The sequence below is a fragment of the Lissotriton vulgaris genome, chromosome 8, assembly GCF_964263255.1.
Source record: "Lissotriton vulgaris chromosome 8, aLisVul1.2, whole genome shotgun sequence".
NCBI lineage: Eukaryota > Metazoa > Chordata > Amphibia > Caudata > Salamandridae > Lissotriton > Lissotriton vulgaris.
Genome location: NC_141696.1, coordinates 1438467348 through 1438484801, shown reverse-complemented (window position 1 = coordinate 1438484801; position 17454 = coordinate 1438467348). Strand labels below are relative to the sequence as shown.

Sequence of the window (17454 nt, the reverse complement as noted above, 5' to 3'; positions counted from 1 at the left end):
TGCTCCAGGACAACGTCGGGACGGGCTGCTAGTACTTTTAATAATCCAGGTTTGCCATTTTTGCACAGTATGTTTTATGCGTTTATGCAGAAAGTTTGATAGTATGTTTACTATGTTTATTACGCAATGGGCACTCTAGCACTTTAAAAATGGGTGGCCAGCCCCCATGACTGTGTCATGTGATCAAGGCTTTTCAGAGCCGAAACGCGTCATGGCTGACTGGTGTTGGGCAATAAAATAACATCACCAAGATTTTGGGTCTCGCTTTTTCCTTCTGCACGGCAAGATTGGTTGTGTTCGGTAGACTACATACTGCATATATATATATATATATATATATATATATATATATATATATATATATATATATATATATATATATATATATATATATATATAAAGTTTATTATAAATAATTTTAATAATAGTTATTATGTAAAAATAAATGTAACTCATGTTTTAAAAACAATAAATAAACTTAAATTAATTCTGTACATAACATTTAGAAATTGTAAAGCATAATATTGAAATTTTAATTAGGATGGGATATTTTAAAGTAAATCTTTAAATAATAATTTTTATTTATTTAAAAACATTTTAAGTAATGCAATATTTATTTCAAAATGAAGTTAATAGTGCTGTATCCTTTTTATAAATTTTGTTCTACATATAAAATAAATATATAAAATGAATTTACGATAGGATTTAGCATACAAAATATGTTTAACATTTGTAAATTTTTTCGCTTTTTTCCTTACCATATGGAGATCTTTGCTCCGGAGGCAGAGACCTCTGCCTACGTATAAAAGCCGCTGGTAGTATCACTACACAAATTAGGCTCCAATTGAAAAGCTCCCAAATTAGTTTGGGGGTGGGTAAACCTGTTAATCTACAATTGTTAGTAATTTTACTATAAATAGTAAATAGCCAAAAGTAGTGAGATTTCAAGATTGGAGTAAGCCAGGACTAAATGGGGTAGAAGAAATAGAGGTTTTGAACAACTGAAACTCTCTTTTCATAGGGTTATGGTTCAGAACCTCAAGGGACATCCATGTTTGATAGCTTGGTTTCACTGCAGAGGATAATTATAACAAGGCCATCTGAGCTGTGCGTCAGCAATGTACTGATGAATGGACATAGTGCTGCCAGAAATGAGATCTAGTTATTAAAACTATAGATGTAGGATAGAACCCTGTGCCCCTCCACTTCACAAAGAAGGAGTCAAATGTGGATGCACCCGTATAAACAAAGTGAGTATGATTTTGGGGGTTGGGTTTAATCCAGGGGAACACATGACCACCAAAACATGTGTGCATTCCTGTGTTTGACTATATCAGTGACCACTGACTGATGGAGGACTGGCAAGCCCTCCAGGATACCCATAATATCTGTAATTGGGTATGTTTTGGGGCATTTTTTAAGGGCAGTACAAAGTATCAACATATGAAAAACCTTGTGAGTAAAGGATGGAAGGAACACCATAGGTTCAAGTGGTAATCACCGGTTTTAAAATTCCTGCCATTGAATTGGTCATCCCTACTATTGAAAGATTCATAAGTCATGATCCTTATTTTTAAGGTAGTAGCACATTGTTAATCCTATTACAAGTGTTGTACATACGACGTAGAGAAACCAACATTATATAATCATCATTTTGTAACACTTATTGTAAAGCCATGGGTATTGTGCCACAATGGACATTCTGTTGAAGAATGCCGATTGGCTTAGATGAATACTACATCATTACACAGAAATTAAATTGTTAAAAATGAATATTTGATTCATTAAATTGTTGATTTATATTATGGACAAATCAGACATCCTCCTCCCTTTCCTGAGCGTATTATAGCAAGGTCAATGGCATGTAACATTTTGGAGCAATTTCACCTGAATGTTGTCAACATTAAGACAGGTTTCTCAAAATACACATGTGCTGATTACAGGCAGAATGGGTTCTGCAGAAACTCAGATTAAAAAAAGCTTTATTTGTCAGTGCCTTGTCGGAGCATGTGTGTATATCCTTTATGCACTGGAGAATAGTAGTACTATCGACTACAGGTTATATTTATTTGTTTTTTTACCGAATATCTGAACTTAATATTAATGTTGTTCTTTTATTTGTGGAAAAGCGGTTATTTGAGAAGAAAAAATGCATAGGTACTACCTACAGGTGTCCTTGAAGTATGATATTACCAAGTTAGTGTGGGTTTCACTAACACAAGCAACTAAATTCAGTATGGCATTCAGAACGTAAAGGGGCACTTCCCTGAGTCAGGTCAAATGTGAATATCTGTTCGTTTGCTGAGTGCTCTAGACTCTTCATAAAATGCTTAACACATCATCCTTGCTAGTTAATATGAAAAAATAATACTACGGACATATATACCTGAGGAACAAACAAACCTTGCAACTTTGTCCCCTTTTATGACTGTTCTCCAGGTCTGGAACTCCTTACTTACCCCTATCAAAAGCACTGACTATGTATAAACGCCCCACTTCCACTCTACATGTAAGAAGACCAAAACCAAGAGTATTTTTTTTGTTAACATGTTTCTACCAATGACTACTTTTGTATTTGGCTTCCGGTTATTTGACGACGGGAAAGTGAGGTCCCTATTAGCTTTACTCTTAAAGAAAATATTGAAAAAGCCTTATCTTTGATGATTTAATGCTCAACTTGTCTTGTATCCACTTCTAGGGTTGTTCAAGAAACAATCAGAGACTAAGGATTAATGCTTCTAGAAGAAGAGAAAACACGAGCAGGGGAGGGAAAGAAAACTGAACACTGGAAATCACTGCTGCTGAAAGTGCCTTCCTGTTTTATCTGTGCTCCTCATACTCTTCATTGATAGGTAAGAAAAGTTTCAGACGTTGTTACTTAGAAACCTCTCGGTGTACACCTGTTTCAATAAAACTGGTAGGTACTGTTGTTTCTAAATGAAATATTTTGCTTTGGAATATTCTACTGTAAAAGGAGAGATGAATTTCGAGTTCATATTTTTTTGGAAACTATACATAGATGTTGTTCAGCGCACATAATGTTTAAGCTTCATAAGTAGTCTGAGCATTGGCCGTAGTCTTTTTCTTTTAGGGGCTTTGCAAATCCCCAAAACGTGCCAGGCTACATAGAGTCACTTGGTAGAAATTATAAAAGAGGAAGAGGTGGTCATGTCCCAGATGTAGGGCACATTCTTCAGACTGCATCCCGCATATTCAAATTAGAAAAATATGCTCGACAATAAGAGGTGGTTTGTCTTCAGTACCTTAGTGGTAGCTGTATATGTGAACTTGTCATAACAGTGTATCTTTCCCACTTGTACACATCGTCTATCCAATGTCAAAACATCCTTGTGTTGTGGTTCAGATATCTGCACATCAATATATAATATGCCCCTGTACATTAGCTTCTCTAAGAGAACCTTGCATGGAGGAGACTTACATTAGTTACTAGATAGTTGTATGTTTATGTGACAGTTCTGTTTGAGTATGCATACACAACCTTTGTGCTAAGGCATACTGTAGTCTGCGATCCTAATCTCCTTGGTCTTCAGCATGGATTCCATAATTTCCAAGTGTTTCAATGACGGCGGTCAGAGCAAGCCAGGAAATCCGACTTGGTTCTGACCGGCTCAAGGAGCCCACTTGCCAGTTGTAAGGGCCTCATAATGCCCAACAGATGGTGTTACCGCTGTCGGGATTATGATGGCACTTTCTGACAGCCGTTTCATGTTGTACTTTCCTTTTTTCTATGGTACCCCCCTGAAAATCACATAACATTTTACTTTAATACAGTGCATTTGCTGCATGCTGCAAGGTGTTTTGTTGAACCGGATAATTGAGAGAAGAGGCTGCTTTGGAACATGATTTAGGAGGACACCTTACTACAATTATTGATGCGTGGGAGTAGATCGGTATGCCCAGTTTCATATTTAGTCACAACAAAGGCAGTGATTTGCGAGAAGTTGGTTAAGAAAGTACTACATAGAACCCCATTTTAAAGGGATCTGCGATTATGGTATCCTGTGCCCTTTGAACCATAGATATCAACATGTCAATGGAACAATGGAGGTTGGGGGTTGTCAGATGGCGGGTAATCTCTATCCGGGCAAGACTGTTATCACTTTCCAAGACACTCAGGACACTTTCAGAATCGGTCTTGGTCCTTATTTGCTTTACGCCAACCTGGAAAGTGTTGCGCACAGTCCTCAGAGATGTTTGGTGGGGACGGCAACTGATCACACTGTTATATAGAGCTCTCGGGGAAAACGGTTGAAGCAACCTTATGCAGCATATAGAGCCTGGGAAAGTGAACTAGCGGAACCAGTTACATACTCTGATTGGGCTCAAGTCAAGTAGTTTATTTGCATAGTTAAATAAAACTGTGCAATACAAACTATCACATCTATATCTATATCTATACTAATATAATTAAGAGAGAGTCCAAACCTTTGAGGCGGGTAATCTCAGGAATCACAGCACCAATCACAACACCCAATACAGCATTGGAAAGGGCAGTTGCAGCAGAAGGACATAGGCTATGCAGACGCCCACCATATACATTTAAAAGGTGAAAGAACCGTGCCAGCAAAGTAGTCCCTTGTGGGCGTGTCTGCGTTGTGCTGTGGGCTTGTGCTGGGGGCGTGACAAACGCTGGGGGCGTTTGGTACGTTCCTCCCTTCAAGCCATGTCTCATATCGTGTGCAGTGGGCGTGTGATGGGGGCGTGGGCGTCTGCGGGGCGCGGGATTACAAAAAAAAAGCGAGTGTTGTGCCCAATATTTCATTGTTTTTTCTTCCCAGGTTCTATACATTCCAGCTCTGGGTGTCCACCCTGCTCCATTTAAATACCCCTGCACCCCATAACCATCCCTTACTCCTTAAAATACCCCAACACCCTTAAACACTAGCCCATCTTAACACTATAAATATACCCTGTACCCCAAAACCCAAACCTATCCCTAAACCCCAAAAATACCCCTGTACCCCAAAACTCAAACCTAGCCCTGAACCCTATAAATACCCCTGTACCTTAAAACCCAAGCCTACCCTTGAACCCTAAAAATACCCCTGTACCCCAAAACCCAAACCTAGCCCTGAACCCTAAAAATACCCCTGTACCCCAAAACCTAAACCTACCCCTGAATCCTAAAATACCCCTGTACCCCAAAACCCAAACCTAGCCCTGAACCCTTAAAATACCCCTGTCCCCCCAAAACCCAAACCTACCCTTGAACCCTAAATATACCCCTGTACCCCAAAACCTAGCCCTGAACCATAAAAATAACCCTGTACCCCAAAACCCAAACCTACCCCTGAACCCTAAAATACCCCTGTACCCCAAAACCCAAACCTAGCCCTGAACCCTTAAAATACGCCTGTACCCCAAAACCCAAACCCACCCCTGAACCCTAAAAATACCCCTATACCCCAACCTAGTCCTGAACCCTAAAAATACCCCTGTACCCCAAAACCCATACCTATCCCTAAACCATAAAACTACCCCTGTACCCCATAACCCACAACTATATCTGAACCCTTAAAATACCCAAACACCCCAAAACATATACCTCAGTACCCCAAAACATAAACCCCTATACCCATACTTACCTAATCCAAACATTTTTTTAAAAACATGCTTTTACCATTCATGCATTTACAACGAATTTCGTTGTAAATGTATGCGTGGTAAAAGCATATAAAATGTAATGCCATGCGTTATAATGGCATTGTGGAGTCATGGTACTTTTGTAATGAAAGTATGCGGAGTGATGGTATGCGGAAAGAAAGTTGCGGAATAATGGGTGTTAGAACCGGAGGTCTCTGGTTGGCACAGGTACGCACTTGTGACAAGCAAGAACCCTCAGCTCTACGTCAGGGCAAGGGAACTACTCCTTTGAATAACCCCTGCTCACCCTCTAGGTAGTGTGGCGCGAGCAGACAAGGCTAATCCTCAGGGCGATAGTAAGTTAAGCATTCATGATCACACACAGTAAACCCACTGACCCACCACAAATGAACACCAGTCGTATAGTTGTATCAAAAATATGTATACTTTATATAAAAGATAGATTCAAGCAGGATTATCACAACACCAGGATAACGTTTAGTAAATTGAGGTCACCAGATTACAATAGGCAAACTTAGTCTTTCAGTGTTCGTTGTTTAGCAAGGTACGATGACAGGGAAATAAGAAGGTTGCGGACCCTGGATCCGATATGAACTCGAGACGGAGTTCAAGTGTACCTTGCTGGTGGAAGTCCCAGGCGTTTCAGGTACGGCTACTTGTGAGGGCGGACCCCGAACGAGACAGACGGTTCTCCAGAGGATCTCTCCGGCTCAATCCTCATCGAGGAGCGAGGTGAAGGAGCTAGACTGTGGAGGGTTACGGCGATCCGGGATCGGTACAGCTCACGGGGCGAGCCGTCGTTCAGGCCTGCGGGCCGTGCTACTTCTTAGCACGCAGGGTCTGACTCGTGGATCTGTGAGGGGCGTCGAGTTCTCGGGCAGACGGGTGCAACACCAGGCTTCAGGTACCACGGTACGGGGAGGCCTTTCTTGAGGTGCGGCACGAGCCTTGGTATGCAGGAGCGCAAAGCGAGACAGTCGGGTATGTCACGACGTACGGACCGTCCGAGGCTATGAGATGCTCTCCGTGCAGATTCCGGCTGGAGAAGATGAGAGGTGCGAAGCTCGCTCCGTAAGCGGCGAGGTGACAGGAGAGCAGGCAGCCCGGCACTGAAGCGGAGAGCGGCTCAGGAATGAGCGGGACTCTCTACAGCGGGGCGACCAAGCTCCGAGCTGTCACGACCTGGGAGAGGGCGAAGGCACCCGAGTCACAACTCTGCCGAGGTAATAAGAACTGAGGCCCAACAGCAAACGGGCACAAGCAGATAGAACCCAATGGTCCTGGGGTTCCGTTCAGGGGGCAAGCTCTCGATCAGGCCCTTGGAGATCGTTTCAGGCACAAGTCTACAAAGTCCTATCTGGTCCCTTCCTCTCCGTTCTCAGCAAGGCACCACTGCAAGCCAGTCTTACAGGATACAGACTGGTTTCCGTCCTTCAGCTTCTCTTGGTACTTCTAGTCAGGCAGAGGTTCGTCGTGGTCAAAACTGGATCTGATTTGTAAGGAGCGGAGCTCCTATATTTATACTGCATTTCTTTTGTCTTTGCAGGCCAGGGGGCCTGAGCCTGGTTCAACCCGGTTCTGAAGTACTTTGTTGACAGGACGCTGCCGTCTTCTTTCAGGGTGCCGGGCAGAGACATCAGACGGTGGAGCCAGAATTGTGGTGGTGGAGCACAACCCTATTCAGAGTCAAGGACTACTTGGCACACCCATCCTGCTGTAAGCATCTCATTCCCCCTCCTGAGCACCCGACTATCCCCCGGGAATCTCCCAGCCCTGTCACTCACACAAACCCAGACAGCAGATACACATCCTGGCAGAGGTGTGCTGAACAGTTAGGAGAGCAAAGGCTAACTTTCTAAAAGTAGCATTTGCAAACACAGTATATTAAAAAAAACCTTACTAAAAGAAGTATTTTATTATTCTGAGTTCAGGCATACTAAACTCGACTTGCTACTGTGTTCCCTGAGCCTGCCTGGGCTATAGCGTGTAGTAGCTCTAACAGCTCATCTGGCCTAAGAGAACGGGTAGCCCTTCAATAGTGAAGAACGAGAGAGGCGGTAATTCACTACTAGGACATGCCGCACTCTAGGCTTGTCCTAGCTTACGCTTACAATGCACCTTGTCCATAGACCTACCATAGGGGTGACTGATATGAAGGTGAGGGAAGGTTCTGGGACTGGCAAGTGTGGGCACGTGCACAGTCAGCGTGACAGTACGGGACTGTACGCGGGGTCAGCCATGGCGGACCGAGACATATCTTACGAGGCCGCTTCTGTGGGTGGCGCAACCAGCGCTGCAGGCCCACTAGCGGCATTTGTATCTACAAGCCCCGGCACGCCTCGTGCACTTTACTGGGGACTGACAGTAAACCAAATAATCCAATCATGGAAATCAATTACACATACACTTTACATTGGGAGCACTTGCACTGCGGCACGGATCGGCCGTGGCGCAGTGCCCTGAGCATCGAACACCAGCAAACACATCTGAGGCACATCAGCAAAAAAAGTGGAAGGGAGACTCACGCCAAGGTGCCAGGTCTAACAATGGGTGTTTACCCTCCCCCGGTAAGTACTTTGGTGGCACGGCGGCCCACATCTCCATACAACATTTTTTCACCACTGATTTGAAAAATGCACAGGTATCTCTCATTGATGGCCAGCACCGACATACACTTTTAGACACACCTCCCGCCACAAGTTCTAGAATTGCGAACTTTAGAGCTGGGGAGCTACGTTCGAATCTCGCCTTCAGCTCAACATCCTGTGATTCCAGGCAAATCGCTTTGTCTCCCCGTGCCTACCACAAATGAATGTGTTCTTCTGTAATGTAAATTGTGCTCATGCCATGTTGTCGAGTTGGCGCTATATAATATTGCAAGGAAAAATAAAGTAGGGAAACTCGAGTTCACACACTACTGAACGCGCACTCTTAAGTGCATCAGCAGTGCACTGTGAATCAGAGCGTTTCACAGGCCTGTCACAGATAAGAAATGCTATCAAATCCTACAAAACAATATACTACTGGCCGGCAGCAATTCATACCAGGACAACGTCGGGACAGGCTGCTAGTACATATATAAAACTCTTGTATCTAAAAACAGTGCTATAAATGCTTGCTAATTTTGTGCAGATATAGTAGCATAAATAACATGTCAGTTTTATCAACTTGAATTATATGTTCGAAGTGCCCTCAGACCCCTTGTACATTTGCATATATTTTTTCTGGCAAGGTTCCTATTGTCTGTATATCTGGCATTTTGCTGCTGCACAGTCTCAGATATTTTACTGTTCTGCAGTTCAATTGTGGATCAACAGGTGCAAAACATGCCAGCAGATCTTGCCTCCTGGTGTGAATCCCTCGTTGATTGAAAAGTTGTTTCAGAAATTTCTATTGTGCTATTGTGAGTTCTTTACCGGAGCATAGTAGATGCAGCATGTTGTGCATCAGATCTGGTGTGCATGGTATCTTGTAATAATAAGTTTAAGTGGATCCATTTTCATTTTCTACACCGCACCTTTGTAAGACCTTATAAGTTAAATAGAATGGATCCCTCTATGGGGGCTAAATGTGTATGCTGTGGAAAGGTAAACACTACCTTTCTGCATCTGGCTTGGGAATGGAATAGGAGCCAAACTTTTTGGTGGTTTGTGGTTACTAGGAATGTTTGCTTGTTGGGTGTGGTGAGAAGACTTGGGGGCTGTAAAATCCTCTACAAACTCGCTCAGCTGGCTTTTCTCCTTGCCAAACGTTGCATGGCCATTGGGTGGCTGGGCACTAAGGTGACACTGGTTGCTCAGTCACTGAGAGACCTAATGGAATGAGGGGTGGTGAAGGAGCACCACATGTGCTTGTCAGGCACCGTTGAAGGGGTGGCGGAGGAAATAATGGTCTGGGCTCTATTGCTTGAGAAATTCAATGAGGATGGAGTCTTTAGCACTGATAAAAGCTCTGAGGAGGAGGGGTAAAATTCCTAGTTGGAAATGAAAAATGAAATGAAATGAAAATGGGATTTGTAAAGCGCTACAGTTGCCCTGAGGCGTCCAGGCGCTGAAACTAAAACAGAAGATGCCCTCAGAAGAGCAGGAGGTTACTAATTACTGAAACAAAAAGGTTTTGAGCTGTTTCAGGAAACTAGTTAGGTTGGAATTATCTCGCACTGATATGTACATGGGGACCAAATAGGTTTGTATTGTGGATAGTGACTAATGTTTAGTGTGTCCTCTTGGTTCATTTGATAAGATGCAGTCACCATTGTACAGGAAACATCCATTACAAAGCCGTCATTAGGATGTATGACGTTACAACGCATGCTTTTACCACGCATGCCTTTACAACACGGTTTTTACAACGCATGCCTTTACAACACATAGTGCTTTGGGGCGATGGATAGTGAATAGTTCAATTTACTATTCCAACTCCAGTCCCCGTGGATAGTATGGAAGGTGCTGGATAGTAAATTAAACCTATTCCCTATCCTAGAGCGCCTCCCAGCGCAATGCGTTGTAATGGTTTGCGATGTAAAAGTTGTGTCGTAAAGGCACTGCGTGGTAAAAGTTGCGTTGTAAAGGATGTGTACCCCGTCATTACATTGCACTACTTTTACAACACAGCTGTTACAACGCAACTGCCTTTACATCGCATGCTATTACAGCGCATGCCATTACAACGCATTATAAGGTAAATAATAGAGATTTTTTACTTTTAGGTTGGGTATGGGTTTTGGGGTAGATGGGAGTAGTAATTTTTACCTCTACACTATCCAACACTTTCCCCATTGTTGTACTCACTGGAGTGGAAATAGTCATTTTTCCCTTACACTATCCAACACTTACCTTACTGTTGAACTCACTGGAGTTGGAATAGTAATTTTTACCCCTACACTATCCAACACTTACCCTATTGTTGCCCTAAAAGTGTTATGCATTGTAATGGTATGCTTTGTAATGGTATGCGTTGTAATGGTAGTTTTTAAAAATGCCTTGTAATGGCATGCGTTGCATAATCATGCGATGTAATGGTAGTTGCGATGAAAAAACCAAGATGTAAAAGCACGCGTTGTAATTGTTTGCGTTGTAACGTCATATATTCCATTGTACAAACCTCTTTGATGCTGCAATACCTGACATGATAGCTGAAATGACCTCTACGTTTATTCTTTGCTGTTTCATGAAAACCAATAAAACGGTTAAAAAAAAGAAAGCCTAGTACACATCATTTAGGGGTTAATATTTCTTGTTAGTGCGGAAGGCATGTGTTGGATAGAACATTGAATTTTATGTATAAAATCAACCTGAAAGAGTTAGAGTTTTTTCTGAAAGACTTATGCCGTCTTAATTGAACGAGTTTAGTTATACGGTATTGAACATGGACATTTTGGGATCCGTTTTCTCATGTATTTGTATGTACTTTCTCCAGAGAATGTAGTACTACTGAACAGCAGGTGAATGCCTCTCTCTTGTATCAAAACATTATTTCAGAGAGGTATTTGTATTGGGCTTTTCCCTGTTTATTTCTATGTTTCTGGACGATGTGTTTGGATATGCAGTGAGTTGGATACACCCTGAGTTGCAATATGGTTTTCCTCTGTGTTGGGTTAAGAACAATGTGGCACAGAATAAAATGCCTCATCATCAGCTTTGGCTCATTGGCCAGCCTTGTGCCATGACGTCGTGAGGTTCTGCCCCAAGGAAATATGGTGTGATAAAATCGGGGAAAGTATTATTGCATAGTAAGCAAACTTTTTTAACATGTTGGCTTGTTCCTGATAAATGTTGTGATCTGTCATTTTTTCATACCTACAACATATTGTTGATCTAGAATTTATAATCTACCCGGAGCTGGAGAGGGCTGCTGGAGGCTCCAAATGATTAGGGCACATAACATCTGAAATCTCAGTGATGATTGGGCTGTGATGGCTATCAGCATATAAACGAGGAGTCGAAAACACTGTTGAAATGTATTTTGAAGCTTAAAAACATGCCCTTCATTAGCAAAAATACATTGTGCTTTAGACACTGTTGAGTATCAAACCTTTGGTGTGAGCTCAAAAACATACTTTCTTGATGGTTTCACATGAGGTTTACCTTTCTGATTGTCTAGAGGGATTGAAGAACCTATCTCTCGTAATGAGAACCCAGAAATAAAAGGATGACTTTGTAGATCTTCAAAAACACAAACTTTCTGTCTTTTGAGAACTAGAAAAATTATTGTCATTTTATTGTTGGTAGTGTCTTAACACAAGTCCATTTTACAAAATTTTGGTTTAGGCATCTCATTTTTGCAGACTTGAACAAAAGAGCATCCATGAATGGTTTACAATAAATACCTTCATCATAAATGCACTCTGACATTCATCCTTTCACTCATGCATTCATTGACCAATCCATTGATTAATTTTTGCATTTAGCCACTTACCCATCAAAATAAAACACACACAAGTTCAACAAGCATATGTAAGATAAATTAGAAGAACAAAAGTAGATATAAAAACATGGTGCTGCCTAAACTGCATGCTTGTAGGAAACAAATAATTAAACATAGCAGCGGCCGGACGTAATGTAATGTTATTGCACCTGGTGTATTGTTGTTTTTAAAGTTCTAGCGTGACCGCCATGTTTAGATGCAACGTGTTGGTAGTGTAAGAACGCTAACCAGTACTACGGTATGAACTGTACCGTAACAAGATAGCTGTCTTGTTTAGAAGCATTAGTCACGCTGGATGCAGCATATTGCAGATGAAATGAGCAGCAAACTAGGGCTCAGCAGCACTGAGTGCAGTATACAACGAAAATATTAATACGTAAAAAAGGAGAAGGAAAGACATGGTCGGGGTGGCTATAAAAAGAGAAAACGTGAAACTAAAGAACTATTGGTCCATTAGCATTGGCATTAAAGTACACTCATTTTTAGGTGGAGGTACACAAGTGGTCAGGCATAATTGTCACTCATAGATCTAGTGACTGATGTAGGCTGACTCTTTGCACTATGCTGCAATGGGTGTTTTTATTGCAAGAGCCTGGCAGACAACTAAACATTGCAGAATCTAGTAAGAGAGTTTAGCAATGGTTATAGCATTGCAGATCTTCAATCACCAGGGGGCATATTACCAAGCAATAGCGATAATTATCGCTATTGCTTGGTTAGAGACAAAAATTTACCGCAGAGCTGCAGCGATTTTTATCGCAGATAAACCTTGGTATTACCAAGGTTTATCGCAAATGCGATAAAAATCGGCAGCAATGCATGAATATCGCTGAAAAGTCAGAGATATTCATGCATTACCGAGCTACTGCTCTTAGCCATGTTATCCACCACCCATTGGATAACATGGCTAAGAACTGCTCAGCGTGAATATCTCCATGAGTTGGTAATAGGAGATAGCGATGTTAGCAACTGTTTCCAGTCGCTAACATCTTGGCACGCCCACTTTGCATGTCATTAGTGATAAATATCACTGACATGCAAAGTGGGGCCCAAGTTGGTCGCTATCTCCTACTAGCTGTCGCTAACTGGTGTTAGCAACAGCTAGGTAATAGGGAGATAATTTGATCTCCGCTTTCTTGGCTTTTAAAGCCAAAAAAGTGGAGATAAACCCCCTTGATAATATGCCCCCAGATTTTTTTAATGGGTAAAATAAACGCCAAATCCCCTACCTACTAGGGTAATTAATGATATTCCATTTAACAAAATACCTCTCAGAAGGCTTTCACTAGGTGTAATAACAAGCAACCTTTAAGGCCTATTGGCTTTCACATATACTTTTCATAATTAAAAAGTCATCAAAACAGGGCATTGACTTTTCCATGGCTTTCGAAATACCAAGTTTTAAAGCTCAGGGATGCCTCCATAAATACTCGAAGATATAGAAACGGTGGGTGGATTATCAAGGTCTTTATTTTGAACCTATCCCCCTACATTGCACAATGAAGATTTGCCATGAAGATCAAATGTTGGCTACCAACACTGATAATAACTATGCCTGTATTCAACTATCTTGATCAGAGTTTTTATATAGCAACTTATATACTGACATCGTGGCACTGCTGTTTCTTATTTCAAATGTTTGTTTCAGTTTAATTCAGGTATTTGCATTTTCCAACTTGCGATAACTATATATTGTAAAAGTTGAAATCCTTACTGTTGCCATGATACCCATACAATGTGCTACTCTGGTTTTGCCAGGGCTCTTATGTTTGTCAACAATAAAATGTGTTGTAAAAAAAAAAGTCACGCCTGCTGCCTTTGTCGTAACTTTTCATAACAGTTCAAACTTAAGGCGTCGGATATAACTTGTCCCAGTGAGCCAATGAGGCTTACAGACGGTATCCCTGGCTTGTCACCATAACCAACTCAGGCCCATTGAAGTGAACAAAAGCTTTTCCCAACCAGTCACAGAGTGGTTGGGAAAACATTACACATACATAAAATGACAGCTGACAAAACAAAACAAAACAAAACACACCCATTCCGAAGGGAGGTTAATATTCATTATAACTATGAAAATTATCTAACTTGAGGGTTTCAAACATTCAAAAGATGATGGGAGGTTGCTTGCAGTAATTCTAACCATTGGCAATCACTTGGGGTAGCATTCCAGCTCATTGTTCTTCTACTTATCATACCACCTCATATTAGCCCCAGTTATATGCAAATCCGTCTTGACCCTGCTCCAGTAGGAACAGTGCAGCCCGAACGGCTAAGCCAGGGGCTCTCTGAATTGGAACACAAGCAACCCAACACAGGGTTCGTCCTGATTGAGGCGGTGTTGCTTAGTTTGAGTGCCAGGGTGAGCTAGGGACCCACCTCTGAGCATGACATTAAACGTACAAAAGGTGGTGGGAGGATGCATGCATTATCTTTAACTACTGGAAATTGGTTGTTGTAGCAGTCCAACTCATCTTTCTTTTGATCTACACTGAGCCTTCTGCTTTTTAACATTTCACTTTTGATGGACGTGATTGAAGAGTCTGGTCTCACCATATTTTCATACGCGGAAGACTCTCAGATTTATTTTCTCACTATCTGATGCTCAAAATAAAGATCCCTCCCCCCCTCAGGCAAGCCCTGCTCAACGTCACGCTCTTGATGAACAGAAATGTCCTTAAACTCAATGGCAAAAAAACTGAAGTCCTAATCCTGGGTAATAATCCTGAACTTTGGGGAATTAACCACTGGCCCGCCTTATTGGGGACTCTACCCACACCGGTTGCTAAGGTTAAGAATCTCTGTTTCACCAGTGATAAGAATCTTTCCCTTAAACCGCATGTCTCCAAGCTCATTTCCTCCTGCTTTTTCATTATGAAATGGCTCAAGAAAATCCTTTGGCTGATTCCTCTAAGCTCCAAGAGAACAGTGATGCAGGCCTTAGTAACGTCCAGACTGGACTATGGAAATCTGAGCGCTGATTATCCAGAACGCAGACGCCCGCCTTTTTTTCAGGTTGCCGAGACATGCTTCCATCTCTCCCTGGCTCCATAAATTGCACTGGATGAAAGTTGACAAATGGATCAACTTTAACCCTTATGCTACATGTTTTGAGCTAGACATGGTCTCGCCCCTTCCTGTATCCAAGATCTGGTGTCCCCGTATGTCCCTTCCTGATCACTAACTCAGCTAATCTCGCACTGTTTACCACGCCTAGATTTAGCAGAGTTCGCATTAGGGGGCGCTCTTTCTCCATTTTAGGACCAAACTTCTGGATTTCTCTTCCAGTAGCTCTTAGCAACTGTGACTCATTGCCTACCTTTCATAAGTACTTAAAAACCATGCTCTTTAACTGCCCTGACTGAGTCTGCCGCCTTGGAGTGTTGCTGTGCCTCTTGCTACTGTCTGCATCTAGTGCCGGGATACCCCGTTGGGTAACTGCGCGCTCTACAAGTTTCTTAAATAAATAAATAAATAAATAAATAAATAATACATTTTGCCCTCCATGCCACCTCAGATTAGACCTAGCTATATGGAAATCAGTGTTGACCCTGCTCCAGTAGGAACAGTCCAGGCTGAACTGGCAAACTAGGTTTTCTTTCAGCCAGGACACAAGTAACCCAAGACCAATATTGACCCAGGGTTTGTCTTCGGAGGTTTCTAACACCAATACCCTTGTCCACTATAGTAGTCTTGAGATTCCATGTAGCAAAATACTTCTCTGCAGATTTTAACACAGTATAATAACAATCCATCCTTAAAAACCTATTTGCTTCACAAACTTCTTTTCATACTAAATAAGCCAGGCCTACAGCCTTTGTGGTAACTTTTCACAATAAAAAGGTCAAATGTATTACATTGAACATACCTTTTTCCTGCGAGCCAATGAGGCTTATAGCCTTTTTCAAAGGCTTGTGACCATACCAACAAAGGATTACTGAATTGAGGATAAGCTTTGCCACAAGGCAGCCATGAGGCATACTGAAGTAAAATAACTAATTGATACAAAATTATAGTTTACCGAATATACAATACCCCTAAATGACCCTGACAAGGATCACCATTGTGCCTATCTATCTCCAATGCTTGTCAGACAAATGAAGCCACACCAAAATTCCTGCCTACTACAGTAATCTGTGAGAGGCCGTTCAACAAAATACTCATCTATATAGTATTATAACAATCTACCCTTAAATACCTATTGGCTTTAATGTATGCTTTTCACAGTCATTAACGTGAAACACAAGAATTTTGCCTCCAGCACCCTTACTTATACCTGATTTTACTTAGACAAGCCAAACGACAATTTTTTGGTTTGACCTGGTATTTTTATTTATACCATTCTTTTATCTTTTTTCAAAAACTTTTTTTTGTTCAATTGTGCAAAAAAATTGAACTACTGTACATACATCTATTTACACTAATATACAATTCAATTTACAAACATCAATACACTTTTCATATATTTACTAAATGAAAACAATATACATCATACATCACAGAGAAACCTTTACATAAGACAAAACAATCTGAATCTGTATTTTTTTAGACAAAGTCAAAAAATAATAAGGAGTACAATCATTAAATGAAAGCAATTGTTAATTTGCGTTATTGATGCCAAAATCTGACTCCTACACATTCACCGACACGTTTCGAATCCACTAAACCAGTTCCTGGAGTCTCATCAGGGCTTTGTCATTTATCTATGTAGGATGTAAAGAAAACAATAAAGTTTTATTTGCCAACTTGAAGAGACCTCTCTATTTAAGTCACACTTAATAGGGTTTGGCACAAGATTGTGCCTGTATGAATCTATTTCAATCAACCTACCAGATTTTTGGAAAAAGGGGGCTTTTTGGTGGCGCTTTTCTTATTTACACAAGCAGTAATTTGTAGAATCAAGGGACGGTATGAAGTCACTCCATGTATGGGGATGTGCTTTACCCACTTCGTACTTGCCAATTCCAGTTTTAATCACACCATAATATCTAATGGGGAAAATGAAAGCTATTACCATTTAAACCTCCAGTAAACGAATATTGCGTTTAATTATTGGGTCGCTTATATAACGTACTTTAGAGAATATTATGGAAAATGGAGGTCGTATTCATTATTCGACAGTTAGCTGTAACAGGCCATCACCGAACTGTCGGAAAGAAGGCAAACGGGGAAATATTTAGACCCTCATGCTTAAACGCGCTTGCAACATTGTTGCAACGTTCTCTTGAGCACTCGCTGACGATAGCGAACCTGTTTCCAGTGTCGCGTACTTTTCTTTTGTGACCTTGTTGTGTTCAGGATCCAAGGGTCCCTGTTAACACAAAAACGATTGTTTAAGATTGTGTTCACTCCTACGTTTAAAACGCTAACCTGGACTCAACCAACGACCGGTTAAAAGCATTA

The 17454-nt window shown here is 41.4% G+C and overlaps 1 protein-coding gene across 6 annotated transcripts in view; it reads left to right on the top strand.

Moving 5' to 3' along the window:
- Nucleotides 1–17454, top strand: part of ZBTB20 (zinc finger and BTB domain containing 20) — a 2236857-nt gene that overhangs the window by 1686845 nt on the left and 532558 nt on the right. For all 6 annotated transcript variants that reach the window (XM_086935527.1, XM_086935525.1, XM_086935524.1 and 3 more), the window contains one exon: nucleotides 2699–2852. The gene's annotated coding sequence lies outside the window, so the exon portion shown is untranslated. The remainder of the gene's footprint in view (nucleotides 1–2698; nucleotides 2853–17454) is intronic.